Source organism: Nannospalax galili, unplaced genomic scaffold (genome assembly GCF_000622305.1).
Source record: "Nannospalax galili isolate Female #2095 unplaced genomic scaffold, S.galili_v1.0 scaffold124, whole genome shotgun sequence".
Taxonomy (NCBI): Eukaryota; Metazoa; Chordata; class Mammalia; order Rodentia; family Spalacidae; genus Nannospalax; species Nannospalax galili.
In genome coordinates, this window is record NW_008352485.1 from 2,324,892 (window position 1) to 2,337,449 (window position 12,558).

Genomic DNA, 12,558 nt, shown 5'->3' on the forward strand with positions numbered 1-12,558 from the left:
AGGCTTTGGCTTACATCAGGGAGTAGCCCTGATCAGAAAGCCTCAATTGCTCTTTCGCCTTTAATGGTCCCACGTGAAGACTTAGACCAAGAATAAAAGGAAGGAAAAGGAGGAAGGGAAGGTTTAAAATAGGGAGCGTAGAGAAAAATACAAAACCAGACCCCCCCAGTAAGACAATTAGCACAACCATCAAGCATGCGCACCACATTGAATCACATTCGTGCGGACCGGTCCTTCTTTCGCTCGGATGCGCACTGCACTCACCACTCTCACTTTCAGGATCCCCAAGACTTCTCATGATTCTCCCAAATGGCGTCCACTCAGACTGCCTCAGAGTGACCAGCTCGATTTTTTCCTCCTCAGGCGCCAGATTTGATGGCAGGCTTCCTTCCTAGGGCCAAGACACTCGGACCCTAGGGCCAGGGCTGGTTACCTGGACTTTTACCTAGGTGCCGGGACTCGAACCCAGACTTCCTCACTCAGGATCACTAACCTGAGACCAGACACGAGATGGCGACTCTTGCTTTATTCTGGATTTTATAGACATGAGGGGGTGACCCTCGAATTACACTGCCCTGTCCGGAGAAAAGAAACTCTGCCTCCGTTTGCCCTTTGTTCCCCCAGAAGCCTCCCCCGCCAAATCTGGGACAAGCCCCCAAAATGTTAGGGTCCGTGACTCGGAGGGTCTCTTCAGGAGAACAAATGCACGAGTATGGAGATGCAAAAATCAAGCAGAGTTTTATTAAACCAGCTAGCTGGGGTCGACCGTCCTTCCAAGACACACAGGCCTGGTTGGAGTAACCGACCCTGAGGCAACTTCAGGTAAAGATTATATAGGCTCCCACAACGAAGTAAATGTAGAGACCAGGCTGCCCTTGTACTCACAGAGAGCCACCTGCCTCTGCCTTCCAAGTGCTGGGATTGAAAGTTTGCACCACCATGGCCGGCCTTATAAACAAATAATTATAAAACACAAACGAATGAGACGTATATTCATGGAAGCATGCGGGGAAGACTACCGACCACAAGACAACTCCTTGGGGGAGAGCAACTTATTTGAGAGCAAGCAGGCCGCTAGGCTGCCTTTGGGGGCAGAGAAAACAGCAACCAGCAGGGGAAGTCAGACATCTTTTGCATGGATATAAGTGCTTAGATAACTTTCCATGATGCAGGCTGGGCAGTTTAGCTCAGGACTGGTTGGTCTCCTGATAAGTCGAGGGACTTTGCCCAGGCTAAGTTTGGACCCGCCATTTTAGAATACTGGGAGCAGCACTGCCATTTTAGGAGTCTGCCAGGAACCTAACAGGCATATCTTATCTGATCTCTTTCCTTTCTCTTCCTGGCTTCCAGCAGGTGAAAAGCCTTCTACTCTACCCACCCCATTCCCATGATGCCCTCCTTCATTTCAGACCCAAAGGAAAACATGGAGTGAAACCATGGGTCTTTCCTCCTTTGTTTCCCAAGTATTTTTGCTAGAGTAGCAAATAGCCCCATAAGTTTAACTGGTCAAGACTATAAAATCTCCATCTGTTGAAAGACCCACCTTTCCAATTTCACTGGTCAACCATCTGGTCATAGGGCACCCCTAGGAAGGTGGGTTCACCTTAAGTCATGCTAAATAGACAGGTGGAATACCTAGTGTGTTAACGAGATAGTGAACTTTTTCTGTCTGGAATCCCACCTCCTAGGCAGTGCTCCTGAACCAGGTCACAGACATGTAGCTCTCTATAAGTCTGCCTGCTTTTCCGAATTCTTCAGAAAAATGTAATCTCTCCTTTTCTTCTTCATATCCCTTTCCCAAATGCTTTGAGCTGCCCTAGCATCTTGCATTTCTTTACTTTTTCTCTAAAGCTTCCTTCTCCCAGCCATGTGGCTGCCAGTCAGCCACATGTCTGACCTCTATGCAGGTACTAAATCTACATGGTTTCATGGCTTTCTTTCCTCTCCACTCCATTCTCCTCTTCAAGGCAGCTAGTGCAATTACCAGCTTGCCTGCCCTGAGGATTTTCCTTAAAATTCTAATAAAATTGTCCTAAAGCTTCCATTCTTAAATTACTTTATGAATGAGACTAAGAACCCTCTAGGGGACGCTCTTTCTCCTCGTTTCATTTTGTCACAGTAGTTATAACTTTACTAACACACTATGTTACAACTGAAAGAAAAAAAAAAGAAATCCTGACATCTCAGCAGATTAGCACAATGTTTACTTGTGCAAAGGCAGGTGAGCAGGTGGCTCTCCATCCTGTGACTCAGGTATGTAGGCCCTTTCTATTTTGATATGTTATTTTTAAACACAAAGTCCCAAATTTCTTGTGGCTAGGAAAGAAGTCCTGGAGGAGAACCCAAGGTTTTTATTAGGTTTTGGATGGAAGGCAATTCAAGGGACACTGAGACAGATTGCTGGGGACTAAGGAGGTCAGAGGAGAGGTCAAGCCCCAGCACCAGAGACAGACAGCATGGCAGGGAGCTCTAAAGAGAACCATTACCCATGCGGGGATCTGTTCTTACAGCTTTGTGAGAATGGGGAAGGTTCACAGAGGCTGCAGTCAGGCTCTCTGATTCACAAGCAAGAGGCAGAGTGAGGGGAGCAGAATGTGGCCCCTTTTGAGGTTAGCTCACTTCCCACGTGAAAAATCCCTCCACTGGGATATATATATATATAATTTTATTGGCTAAAATAAAGAGCATCTGATTGCAAAGAGTCTGGAAGGACAGTTCCTTTGTATACCCAGGAAAGAAACAGGACCACTTATAAGCAACACCAAGAGTCATTTTCATATTAGCACAACTATTAGTTAGTTAGTCATGAGGGTAAACTAGAGCAACATTTTGGTCATATAAATTCTAAAACATTTTTCTTAAGTCATCTTCTCTCAGTAAGCTAGTAGAGATGTTCTGCCAAAATATAAGGAGCAAACCAAGGCAGTGGAAAACACGAGATAAGGAAACAAAGTTTCTAACCCCAGCCTGAGCATCAGGAAAGCTCCTGATGATGGTGAAGAAGTTCTCAGGGTGGCAGCTGGACTTAAACTGGAAGCAGCCCAGACCTAATGCAGTTGTTTTTGCTTTTGTGGGAAAAAGTCTGTATGTGAATAGAAAGGGACGTAGCCAACAGGCCAAGGGCAGAACTAGGGCTGGATGGTATGGGATTAACAGCTCATGTCTGGCTCTGACAGAAGCTGGACCTACTCTGAGAGAGTTCCACAAGCCAACAAAGTTCCCTTCTGCTCTTAGGGCCTAATATTCTGTCACTGGTCACAAAAACATCCCAGAGGGATACAGGAAAATAACAGGCATTGAAGAAATAAAGCTCCTCCTTGAGGAATTTTGTCTTGTTAGGGAACTTTTATCTGGTATCAGCAGCCACATGCTGCTTCTGTTCTGAGACCGTGGACTTCTCAAGGGGCCTTGCATTTTGAGCTCATTTCCCTGCAAGTTTTGGGCCTTAGAAGTGGGACTATTCCAGAAATGTAAATTTGTTATCTTGATGTTGCTGTTCTTTTATGGAAACATTTGAACAATAACATTCAGTTCCTTCCTAGGAAATTAAAAAGTGTGAGAATTTGTCCTAAAGAAATAAATGTGGTGATCTGGGGAGATGGCTCAGTGACTAAAGAGCTTGCCACACAAGCAGGAGGACAGGAGTTCCAATCCCCAGAACCCACAGAAAAACCAAGCAGGTGTGGAGGCCTGCTTGTAATCCCAGTGTTTTGAAGGCAGACACAGGATGCCCAGGGCAAGCTGGTGGATCTAAGCTAGCAGAATCTGCTGCTCCAGGTTTGGCAAGAGACCCACATAAGCAAACAAAGAGAAGAGCAAGGAAGAGGCCTGATACCAACCTTTGGTTTTCACTGACAAGCAGATGCACACATATGCATGTACACATACTTGTGTCCACACACTAGAACACGTACACACACACACACACACACACACACACACACACACACACATACACACACATATGCATCACACATATAGAAAGAGAATAAATGTGTATATCTCTAAGGGTTTCTCTAGAAGGACATCTATCAGCACATGGTTTGTTACACAAAGAAATCTTAGGAGCAGTTTAAGAGTCCAGCATCACAGAAGTAATGGAAAATCATTATATACTTGGGCTTTGAAAACTAAATAATTTTATAAATATATTTTCTGACATGAAACATCTTTAACAGCTTATTACTAAGTGAAATAAGTTAATAGAAAACAAATTTGCTAGTTTAAAAATATGTATTCATTTGGAAAAGTATTTTAAATGTTTTTTGGTTGGAGTTTTTATCTTATTTTTGCTTCTCTGTTTTATTTGTTTGTAAAAGATTCTGAGTTCTTGTCAGCATTAGGCATGAAAGTAAGCTAAAGAAACATTTTTGGTCTTGGTTTTGCTGCTTGTTGACAAAAGCATTCTCTATTTAAATACTTTAACAATTTCTCACACTTTGTCTTAAGGAAATTAAGATGGAATATGAGAATTTCTGGCATACTCAAATAATACATAACCATATAATATAAATTATAGAAATATTACATAATCATATAGTATAAATTATAGAAACATGTATATAAAAATTGTTGTTAAAGAGTCTTTCATTTACTGAGTGTGATGGCACATTCTTTTAATCCCAGCCTTGACTATTTTGACAAAACTATGGAAAATGGCCAGGTGTGGTGGCACCCGCCTTTAATACCAGCATTTGGGAGGCAGAGGCAGATGGATTTCTGTGAGATCAAAGCCAGCCTGGCCTACATAGTGAGTTCCAGGTCAGCCAGGGCTACACAGTGAGATATTGTCTCCAAAAAAGGGAGTTTTAATTCAATAAGTGAAATAGAATAGATAAAAGCTGGGCATGATTGCACACGCCTTTAATCCCAGCACTCAGAAGGCAGAGGCAGGTGGATATCTGTGAGTTCAAGGTTAGTCTAGTCTACATAGTGAGTTCCAGGCCAGCTATGGCTACCAGGAGACCCTGTCTCAAAAAAAAAAGACATATTTAAAAATTAATTTAAGGCTAAATATTAACATTTTCTTTTCAAACTCTTTATCATTGTAGTATCATCTGACAGTTTAACCTGTTAGGTTTACATATAGCAAAAAGTCAACGTCAATTTTCCAAAAAAAATACTTGAGCAAAGATAAAACTATAAATTCACATTGAATCTTTATTTTGTGTGTATGCTCACCTTTGTGTGTGGGCGTGTAGTCCAGAGGTAGATGTTAGGTGTGTGTTTCCTCAATCACTTTGCCTTAGTTTTTGAGACAGGATCTCTCTCTGAACCTGGACCTTACTCATTCAACTAGGCTGCCTGGCCAATGAGCCCCAGAGATGCTTCTGTCTCCAATGCTGGGATTTGAGGTGTGTGCTGCCAGCCTGGATTTGTATAGAGGTCCTGAGAGATCAGGTACCTCATGCTTACACAGCAAGCACTTTACCAATTGAGCCATCTTCCTAGCCTTGTGAATCTTCTTTATATTTAAACAAGTTAGACCTACAAGCCTGAAAATGTCCTTGTAATTACAAATATTGATAAACCAAGTATAAGTGCCTTTTTATTCCTGAATTTGATATAAAAGTGCCCAAGTTACCTCTGACACTCTCAACTATGCCCTCAAATTGTCTTGAAGCAATCGTTCTTTTTTTTTTTTATGTATATGCATGTATTGCCTGCATGTAGGTAAGTTCACCTGTGTCATACAATGCCCACGGAGGACAGAAGAGGCTATGGGATCCCTCGGAACTGGAGTTAGGGACAATTGTTAGCTGCCATATGGGTGCTGGGATTTGAAGCCGGGTCTTCTACAAGAATAACCAGTGTTCTTAACCACTGAGCCATCTCTCCAGCCCTGAAACTGTTCTTTTAAAAACATTCTTGGGCTAGGAGGGAAGCTGAGCACTTCCCTGGCATGTGTGAGTTGCAGCCCCAGCCCAGGCCCTCCCCCATAATCCCTTCTGTCTACCCTCCAGAAATCGCATTAAAGATAATTGTTTTCCAACACAGGCTATGCCAAAAGTTTATTTATCAGATTACATTTACTGCAAGGACTACATAATGTACAATTCTTCATAATAAGAAGAAAAAGAAAAGCTCAATACTCAGAACTCTGTGGTAGTATCCAGAAACAACTGCTATATTTTCAGAGAAAAAAGTAGCTACAGTACTTATTCAATATTTTAAAATGTAATTTATTGGGAATCCAAATGGGGCCTGAGAACATTTTAAAATTTAATATTCCATCTATGAGCTGCAGCTATTTCCTATATTAACTCACTTCATCTTCTTAAAATTTGAATAAAAAATGCCTCTCACCTTTTATTCTTTGTGTGACTATTGACCAGGATTTGTAAGTTTTAGGATAAAATAAACCACAATCCTCACTTAACTCAAGGATGGAGGTATATCACCACTAGATGGTACTATTAAATTTCACATTGTTCAAGTATGACATTGGCATCACTTTTTTTCTAAAAAAAAAAAAAATTACTCTTAATACAGCTTCATAATCTCCATTAGCACTATCATCTCCTAGCTCCTCTTTGCTAAATCACCCCCTTTTGAAGGAATAACAACCCTTGATTCATAACAAAATCTCTTAGATTTACATTCTTCGGGTTAAATAAAAAATGACCTTTGGAAAAGTAACACTGATTTCTTTCACAGTTACCTTCAAGCTAAACAATACTGAAAGGGAGTGGAAATAATAGCTTTCATAGCCAACTAGGAAAATTAAAAAAGAGACTAGCATTGACAAACCCCCAAACTTGAACTTGGCCATTTTTCATGATATATGTAGTTAACTATATGTAGTCAACTTTTGTTTGTTTTCATTGCTAAATCTTGGGTAGAAAGACTGCTTTTGGTAGATATGGCAAATTTTGTCATCAGTGGATTCAAGCAACTAGCTTGTGGGTAACACTGTGTTTAATCAAAGCATTGCAGCTCCCAGCAGCTTCTCTGATGAGCATTGGTGCTGGGCTCAGTCACCCGGGAAGACACAATTCTTTCAGTCCACAGAGCATTTGAAGCCAACTTCACTGTAGTGCTCAACTGGGTCATTTTTCATTGGAAAAAAAAAATCCCATATTATTTCCATGAGATCATTCTTATTCCGGCGTGTAATACATAGATGCAATCCATAGCTCATTTTTGATGAATAGGTAAGAATGATGGTTCTCCAAGTCCAAACTCAGTTCAGCACAAATGTTTCTCCTTCAGTTAACCCAGCATTGGAATGATTTGCATCAGGTCAAAGATGGTTAGTGTGCTGGATAGTTTTAGTGTCAACTTGACACACCTGGGTTGAGGGAGCCTCAACTGAGGAATTTCCTTCATTGGACTGGCCTGTGGCCATGTCCATGGGGCACCTGCTTGATTGTTGAGTGATGTGGGAGGTCCCAGCTGATTGTGGGTGGTGCCATCCCTGGGCAAGTGGGCCTGTGTTGCATAAGAAAGCAGGGTGAGCAGGGGCCACGGGATCAAGCCAGTAAGCAGAGTTCCTTCATGGCCTGTACTCCAGCTCCTGCCTCCAGGTTTCTGCCCTGAGTTCCTACCTTGAGCTCCCAGATGAACTGTGAGTGAACTGTGAGCTGGGAGATATCAGACAAATAAACCCTTTCCTCCCCAAGTTGGTAGTGGCCAGAGTGTTTTGTCACAGCAATGAAGAATCCAGGTTTCTGCCCTGAGTTCCTACCTTGAGCTCCCAGATGAACTGTGAGTGAATTGTGAGCTGGGAGATATCAGACAAATAAACCCTTTCCTCCCCAAGCTGGTAGTGGCCAGAGTGTTTTGTCACAGCAATGAAGAAACTAGGACAGTTAGGGATCTTTCACAAATACCAAAATCCATTGGTGAGTGTCTCATAGAAAACAATATAGTATTTGCATATAACTGATGGATATGTTTTTATATATTCTAAATTCTGTCTAGGCCTATCTTGGAGTACTGGATGCAATGTAAATAGTTTTATACTGTATTGTTCAGGAAATAATGGTTTAAAAGGACTTTGTGATATAATTCTATACAAAAATAGAAGCATATGTATTCCAATTAAAATACAATTTATAATTCACAAAATATTCTATTTTCTAAAGGAAAATTCTTAATGCCTGTTTACTGAGCAGCATTGCTAAATATGTGGGATACGAAGAAGTAAAAAGATGGTCTATCCATCATGGGTTACAGCATTGTAAGACCTAAAGTTTGGAGAGGACTGGACTGAAACCATGTCTTCTGGCCACAACAGGACTGTTGCAGTCACGAACTCACAGCAGCTGTGGTTGCCTGTGTAAGGCCTGTACAGATTGTCCTCTTTATATGTTTTAAATTTTTGCAAAGAAAATGATGAACGATTTAATTAAACACATTGTTTTTGTTACTCCCATGTAGGTCAAGTTATCCAAGAGATTTGTATATATAAGTCCAGATTTGTATGAGGGAAGGAAAGACTCATGACTCAATGCAAAATGAAACCTCCAATAGAGATCTCAGGACCAGAAGGCTCACTCCAAAACAGCATTTGAAGAAAGGCAGAATGAGATGGGAAAGCAAGAGTTAAGAGGGTTCCCAACAAGGTATGTGGATTTGCCCTAGACCAGCTGCTACTGTTGGGAGTCATGAGTTCAAAGATAAGAGTGTCACATCAGAAAGTCTGGCTGGGAGGGGAAATGGAAGGCACAGACAATGTCAGCCACACATTCTGCTCAGGGCACAGGGGCAGAAAAGGCCTTTATGGGGAAGAGGAGTGAAAGGGGAGGAGGAAGGAAGAGGGAGTTCTCCCAATATGTGTGGGCTTGCTCTGCCAGCCATCTACACGTTGAGAGTAAGGAGACTCCCAGAAGAGAGGAAAGTAGCCCCTAATCCTTATGGACTATAAAAGTTATCCACCCTGGGGCTGGAGAGATGGCGCAGCAGTTAAAAGCACTGGTTGCTCTCGCAGAGGACCTGGGTTCAATTCCCAGCACCCACATGGCGGCTATGAGCCATCCTTAAATCCTGTTCCAGGGGAATCCGAAGCCCTCTTCTGACCTCCATGGCATTGCACGACACAGGTGCACTCACATACACGCAGACAGTACATTTATACACGTAAAATAAAAATAAAGTATTGTTTTTAAAAGTTGTCCACCCTTTTCCATTGCCTTCAGTTCCCACAAAGTGTAGCCTTGGCCAGGGTCCATTAGTTGTAAGTGGGCAATAAAGCTTTCCACAAGGAGCCAGAAGAACTCTATAGCTTGTACCTTGATAGACGATGGCAGTCCAGGGTCACAACTTGGAGGCCTTTGGGTATCCCTGGAGAGCAGCCCCAGCTAGGATCCTGTTGCCCACAGATTGACTGGCCAAATACCACATGTGCTACTGAGAACACACACACACACACACACACACACACCGGGGGGGGGTTGAGGGGAGAGGGAGAGAGAGAGAGAGAGAGAGAGAGAGAGAGAGAGAGAGAGAGAAGAGACCTCTAAAATGTTGTGTCAAAAATTAGTGGTGACAGGCCAGTGATATGGGCAGTGAAAGGCTTCAAGACAAAAATGACAGAAGTAGAGTTTATTAGATACACTATAGTACATCCTTAGCAAGTAAGGCAGTAGAAATTGTCTACACAGAGGCATTCTAAGGGGATGCTCTTGTGGAGGGATTTCTACATGGGCAGGCAAGCAGTATTTTAATGTTCTGGTGCCCTATGATAGCTGTATTTGTGGCTTGTTACGGTTCAGTCTTTTTGATGAGATAATGGTCCTGCTCAGAGGCAACAACAGCCTTGTTTGTCTACCCTCGGCCTGACCTGGAGCAATAAGCCTTGTTCTGAGGCTAAATAGCTGAGCCTAGCCATCCAGCTCATAATATTGTTTGCAGAAAGAAGTGGTGGGAGCAGAGTGCTCATGGTTTGGAGCAGATTGGACAAGCAGATTGGCAGGCACATGTGGAAACCCTTGGAAGTCAGGAAGAGGAACTTTTACTCTATTTTCTTGGCTCCAAGACAATGGCATGCTTCCTAATTGCTGGGGAAGGACTGGGAACTGATTCTCAGCCTCACATCCCACTCCTTGCTGCTTTCATGAGTCACTGCTATGCCACTCAGTGGCAGTGCCTGTTGCCAACCCTGCTTGGAACTGGTACATTCACATCTCTCCCTGAAGACCAGGCATATCTGCCAAGTTCTGTCCCATGCCCCCTGGAAAGATAGGAAGACAATCTCAGATCTTGACACATGCTTTTGAGAGACTGTTCCTGCCTCCTTGAGGTGATGGAACTGGAAATGAAAGGTTGAGAGGAGCAGTCAGGGGCCATGGACCAGAGCTGGGAGCCAGAAGTTGGTCCTGCTTTGGTAACTTAGAACTTGGCCTTATATTGCTGGGGGGGAGGGAATCCAACTATCCTTCAGGGCTGGACTTTCCAGGCTATTTCAATTTGTGTGGATGCTCTGTAAGGTAAAAAATATTGTAAATCAACCATGGAATACAACTGTAATTTTAAAAATCTGCTGACCATATTATCTAAGAAATGCCACAGTTGGGCTCTAGAATAGGAATCCAGGTCAGGCACACAGAAGAATACAGTGTACCTCTAAGCTAGTTTGGGAGCACAAGAAGTCCCAGGCAGAAAAGTGAGGGGCATCCACTTCCAGCAAATTCTGGAGTAGCATTGGACTGGAGAAGCAATTGTCCATCAGCAGAAAAGGGCATTTGGAAGCGTATATGATCTGAGCAATTTCCTTCTCCCTAAGCAGCCCCCAACCTTCCTTCAAATTCCAGAAGGGCATAAATTTAAATGTTTAAGTGTTTGAGAAAGCACATGAGAACTTCTAAATGCCTTATAGTATTGATCAGGATATAGATGTTGGAAAGTGAGTGTACCTGTCATCTATTGGTACATAACAAACTATTAATACATCCAAACTTAGTGGTGTGAGAAACATTGCCGTTTTGGTGGCTTGGACTTCTGGACACAGATTTGTTGGGTGTCAACAGTATTATAGTATCATGGAGAAGGCTCCTCTTCCAAACTCACCTATGTAGTTGTTGGTGGGACTTAGCTGCTTGTGAGATTTTAGGATAAGAACATTGCTTCTTCATTGGAGTTGTCTGGAGGCCAGTTCCTTGCCATGTGAATTTCTCCAGCTTTAGCAAAGCAAACATGTGATAAGAGTTAGAATGAGAGCGTATGAAGAAGGAAATCATAGTCTTCCATAGCCCAGTCTCAGAATTTATGCCCCATCACCCTTACTGTATTTTATTTACTAAAATCACATCATTGAGCCCATCTCACAAATACAAGGAGAGAGCTCTGTACAGGTCATGCCTACCAGGAGTTGGGGATCACTAGTAACCACATCAGAAGCTGTTTACCATACTAAGGGTCTGAAAAGTATGAATATCTTGGAGCAAAATAGAACAGCAGAATGAATTTAAGATTTGGATGATTAGTTCAGCTGTAGGTATGGTGAGTATGAGGTAGCAGGTTGTATTAGTTACTTTTCTGTTGCTGTGATAGAAACACCATGACCAAGGGAACATAAAAGGAAGAGTTATTTACCTTACTGTTCCAAAGGGGCAAAAGTCCATCATGGTGGGGAGGCATCGTGGCAGAGGTGGCTGGAGCAGGAGCAGAAGCTAAGCTCTCACATCTTCAAGCAGGCACAGGAAACAAGAGCAACTGGAGATCAGCAAGACTTAAGAAATCTCTGACCCCACCTCCAGTGACATGCTTCCTCCAGCACGGCTACACCTTCTAAGACCTCCCAAAACAGTACTGCCAACTGGGGACAAAATGTCCAAATACTTGGAGGCTATGAGGTACATTTTCATTCAAACCACCACACAGGTGGTGTACAAAACCATGACTTGTAACAATCTGAGACACAGGAGAGCTCAAGGGAAGAGGGCAGGCTGGAGACACAGGCTAGGAAGTGTCCCATTTTGACCACAGGCAAGGCATGCATATCTAACTTCAATGCACTCGACTGTGCTGTAAGCCAGTCCACCTTAGGAACCATTAGATCTTTCTGAGAACTCTACATATCCTCCAGGTGATGCCCATTTTCCAGGAAATTCCTTGTAATTCCAAGAGAACTGACAGATGAAACAGACCTTGATCATGCTGTTGAATCACACAGGTTAAATGACCCACTTAAACTTTTTTTGAGATTAAAATAAAGTCTAAAAATTAATTTTATTTTATTACAGTTGTCAGTTTCCTAGACACAATCTCTTCTTGTTTTAAACAAAAACATATCTTCTGTTCTTATAGGAATCAAGTCAGATAATATTCATAAATGAATTTTTAAAAGATATTCTAAAAGAAGACAAATAAGCTAGGTGTGGTGACTCATGCCTATAATCCCAGCACTTGAGAGGCTGAGATAGAACTGCCATCAGTTCAAGGCCAGCCTGGACTGAAGTATGAGTTCTTGTCTCAAAACAAAAACTAACCAAGCTGGGTGTGGTGGCTCAGGACTTTAGTCCCAGCATCCAAGAAGCAGAGGCAGGCAGATCTCTGTGAGAACCAGACCACCTTGGTCTATATAGTGAGTTCCAGGAGACACTGTTTCAGAAAGGG